Source organism: Coenobita brevimanus, chromosome 108, assembly GCF_032717465.1.
Source record: "Coenobita brevimanus isolate Jiangsu-jjx chromosome 108, ASM3271746v2, whole genome shotgun sequence".
NCBI lineage: Eukaryota > Metazoa > Arthropoda > Malacostraca > Decapoda > Coenobitidae > Coenobita > Coenobita brevimanus.
The window spans coordinates 13,760,849-13,765,637 of NC_137061.1; the positions used below are offsets into that span (position 1 = coordinate 13,760,849).

General features: G+C 41.6%; 1 non-coding gene across 1 annotated transcript; it reads right to left on the bottom strand.

Annotated features, from left to right (window-relative positions):
• Positions 1 to 2,450: 2,450 nt before the first annotated feature.
• Positions 2,451 to 2,569, bottom strand: LOC145417049 (5S ribosomal RNA). The gene has a single exon (XR_013900394.1). It is a non-coding gene; the product is annotated as a 5S ribosomal RNA (ribosomal RNA).
• Positions 2,570 to 4,789: the final 2,220 nt, after the last annotated feature.

Genomic DNA, 4,789 nt, shown 5'->3' on the forward strand with positions numbered 1-4,789 from the left:
TAATTTTTTTTTATCTCTTTCTCTATAACTTTTACTTATATGATTATTAAATTATGTAATTTTAGTTCAGTTTGTATGCTAGAGCATTTAGAGTGTTATGTAATGTAAGGAAACTCTGGCATGTTGTGGATGTCTCTGATCTGGCAACTGTTATAGCTAAAGTAAACTACTGTAGAAGATTCGAGTGTAATGCAAGATTATACAAGAATGGAAGAGAGAATAGAGGAGTTTGAATTTAGTTTGACTTGTGGCCTTGTGAAGTTCGTGTAGCTGTGGCATTTGTGATATTTGTGAAGTGTAGTTGGCGAGCATATCATGTAAATACTTGGTAAATAATGACAAGGAACGTGAGAAGCTTGTTTACAATTAATGCCTGTGCTGATCTGTGTTGTACACTGAAAGGCTGCCTCTAGGAAGAACAGCTCACTGGGCAGTGTCCATTCCATACTGAACTACTGCTGTTGGAGCCTGTGGCAGTGTGGTACGGGAACATAATATTATTGTAATTCACATAAAAGGTATCATCAAAGACCTAAAACAAATACCGTCCAACTATTTTCTGCTTATTTTATACAAATTGTAAAAAAATTCCTAACAGCTAGAATTAGCAATAGTTTAGATGCAAAGCAGCCAAGAGAACAGGCAGCACTTCGAAGTGGTTACTCATCAACAGACCATATTTACTGTATTAATCAGGTGATCGAGAAAGCTTCAGATTATAAGAAACTTTTCTGCATGGAATTTGCAGATTTTGAGAAAACTTTTATTTCAGTTGAAACAGCTACAGTGATTACAGCAAATCGAGGACAAGGTTTAAATGACACATGTTAGAATACACACACACACACACACACACACACACACACACACACACACACACACACACACACACACAAAATAGAGATAGCATGGCCACCACAAAACTCCATGATGACAGCTAGAAAATACCAATTAAGAAAAGTGTTAGACTAGGGGACAGTTTCACCCAAGTTATTCGCTGCTGCCTGAAGGACTTTCTCAGAAATATTGTTTGATGTGAAAAAAATTTACACAAATGGTTATGGATTCAACAATATTAAATTTGCAGACAGTACAGTCCTCCAGTGAATCAGAGGAGGAACTGCATGAAATGATCGGTGACTTGAACAGAAACTGAAGGAAGGCTTGAAAATGTACATGAAGATGGTTATGATTAGCATAGACGCTTTTTCCCGTGCAGTAAAAACAGATGAAGAACTAGGCAGGCAGTTCGGACAGACCCAGTCCATGACAATCAAAACAAGCGAAGACTAATGAATGTGATTATTATTATTATTTTTTTTTTTTACATACTAAGTACCAACATGAAGGGTAAGCAATTACCAGTATGTCAAAGAGATTATTATATAATCAGTGTCTACTTCCTCTTCTAACTAACGGATCAGAAACATGGAACTTAACAAAATTCTTGGAATGTAAACTTAATTAGAATTGCTCAGAGAGGAATGGAAAGGGTTATGTTAGGAGTCACATGGAGAGATAAAGTTTCCTGGACAAGAGAACAGACGAAAGTAGTGGATATAACCACTGCTTTAAAAAAGCATAAATGAATGTGGACAGGTTATGTCCTTTGAAGAACAGGTAACAGATGGACACACAGGAAACTGAGCGGTAGCCTAGAGATGGAGTGAAGAGAAAAGGCAGATAGAGGACGAGATGAAGTAATGAGATTCAAGGATTCGTTGGGACTGAATGGAACAGGCTAACAGCCAATCCATCCGAGTGGAAAAGGATGGGAGAGTCCATTGTCCTGCAGAGGACTGACTCAGGCTGATGATGGTAGTGATCATGATGATGATGATGATGATGATGATGATGATGATGACTGCGTTGTCGAATGACTGTCCTCTGCAGCTATCTAGGGGAACATGTGGATTCTCTGGTCTCCTTAATATTTGGGATGACACACTGGCCAGCAGCCACCATCACAGTGGCTAAGTGGCTAGCATCCGTGGAAAATATTTTACCCCAGAGCGAGTATCTGTGCTAGTGGTATTTCGTTCTTTATCTATTGAAATAGTTGTCCCTGTTGAAAGCAAAGGAAAAACCTAGAGAACGTATGTTACTAATTTGAGCGGTTTATTAACCGAGAGAGTTAGCTCTAGTTTTTGGTAATAATTCTTATTACTAAATTAAATTCTAATGCGTTTAACCATTGTGGACAACCATTGTGGACAACTATATTGTAAATACGTGCAAATACTTAGGAAGTGTCCATTGTCATGACTGCGCCTGCGTAGTAGGATGGTGAGGTGTTCTGATGGGAAAACGAAGTTCTAACATATCTTCATTCATTCATTACCAGACGCCATGTATCCCAAACGGGGTGACCAAGGGCTTAGAGTTAATTGTTTTACAGGGAGGGGCACTAATCCTCCACCAACCCCACTTGACACGTAGGGAGAACGTTATGCCAACAGCATCTGGTGTTCCCAGGCGGTCATCCATCCAAGTACTAACCAGACCCAACGTTGCTTAACTTCGCTGATCGAACAGGAAGCGGTGTACTCAACGTGGTATGGCCGTTGGCATATCTTGACACATGTTTCTCAACTGGTGGTCCATGGTGACTTTCTGGGTGGTCCACGGGACGTTCACTATATTTGGTATTAAACAGGAGATTGGTGCATATATTTTTAAATTCATTGAAAATGCAGTACGAAAAATTTTATCAAAATAAATAATTGGCCATTCATTTTATTGTATTATTCCTATTTATGAAATATTTTTCAAACCAAAATGTTTGTTGTCTATGTTTTATTTATCATTACTCAAAAATGAAATGGTCCACGATATTTTTTTTAATTGGGCTGGTGGTCCATGGCCTGAAACGAGTTGAGAACCACTGACATAGATAAAGTGCCTATTTGGCTTTACTTGTATTTAAAAGTAAGATTAACTTGTTAAGTTCGATTTTCCTTGTTAATTACTTAAGGTAATTCACTGTATTTAGGTAAACGTAATTAAATAATATTTGGTGAGATACCCGCCATGGCGAACCACCACCAAGACGTCGCGATCCCCACCCTAGGAGGAAACCACAGAGGGGTTGGTAAGGGGCGCAGGTCGTCTCGGCTAGAGGGACATATGTCTCCTAAGGTCCCGTGCCCGTATTGCCCGCAACAGAACCAGTGGGAAGATTTCAGTCCGGGGACACTACCTCTTAACCGGACTAGCCCCCCCCACGACAGGTTCGAGGTGGGACGAAAGCTCTAGTCCCTAGCAGCACCCACGTGACGGCCTCCAGCCGCACACAAAAGGAGACAGCCTCAGCCACTCACAAAAGGGAGACAGTCTCCGTCACTCACCAAAAAAAGACACGGCCTCAGTCGCTCGCTTAAAGGTGATGGCCTCAGTCGCTCCCAAACAGAGATGCCTTCCAGCTGCTCGGGTGCTGCTCCTTCCCCCTCCCCTCCTGCAGGAACCAGCGACGGCCTGCAGCCATGTCTGGGGAGAGAAGGTACATCCCCTCTCCTCCTGTAGCTGCCCACGGGAGTACGACACTGGTGACGGCGATACTCAACACCTTTTAAACGAATTTAAGTTGATTTTAACACATGAGTTGATTGAGGTCGAGGAGTTTCTGGGAAGACAATTACTAAGAAGAAGAATGAAAAAGAGAAGAGGGCAATGGGGATAATTCCCAGGCCCAAAACTTAAGAGTATGGAGGGACCAGGGCCCACACCAGGACTGTGACAATTTTGCTTCTTTTTCTGGCCCTTGTCAAACGTTTTCCAGGCACCCCAGGGTGCAGTCATAGCTCTCTATGGCCCTGCACATCATTGCTATGGCTTTTGAAAGTTTTTAAATTTTTTAAACTTTTGAAAGTACGGTTTTGAAGTTATAATGTACGGTGCCCCATACTTTGTCAGTGCCATCGTACTCATGGATAGCTGTATCTTCCTCATGCGAAAGCTGGTTTTCGCAAGACTAATTTTCGCACTTTTCTCCAAGCTTTACCCGTGCCCATACGTTCTGTACACAACATATCCATCTTTCGTTTATCGTAAACAGTCGAGGGGGACTACCTATTTTTCAGGATAATTACACAAGAGACCGAAGGGGTTTCGGGATACAGAGGTGGGAAGCATAAAATTTTCATAAATATAAAATATATATTTTACTTCCATAAGTGCCCCAAATACTTCTTACGGTCGTACCCACTATTTGTTTAAGAGAATAGTTTACACTAACTTTCCCTCCTGAAAGGGACCCTCATTCGAGTCTGCTCAGTGTCCTTCTTGCTGCTACAGATGATTTATCGGCCCCCAGGTGGCCCCCCACCTTAAGTGGGGCTAGAAACACCACTGGGCCACATGGCCATGGCGCCCCGCTCACAGGTGAATAAGTTGCATGAAATACAAGGGATGGCTGTAAAACACTAGGAAATATTCTGATATCTTCTAAAAAGGTCATAGAAGTCACTCGTGATAGCCAATTGGAAGCTCTGAAGGGTCATAACACAAAAGGTTGAAAGCCACTGATGTCTGACTTGGCTCCCAATCGCTCCAAAATCCTGGCTACGTCCCTGTAAGGGAGGAAATATATTTACAAAATTTAATATATGTGAACAACTGAACATCTAGGTAAAATATTTCGGCTTTCATTGCTTCATTGGCATGAAGAAACAAACTCAAGAGAATAGAAATTTTTGTGGTTATGTTTTCCAAGTGAAATAGCTAAACCTGTGGTGTGCGTGTACGATGGGTGCGGGGATTGCATACACCATATGCGGATATGAAGTACACG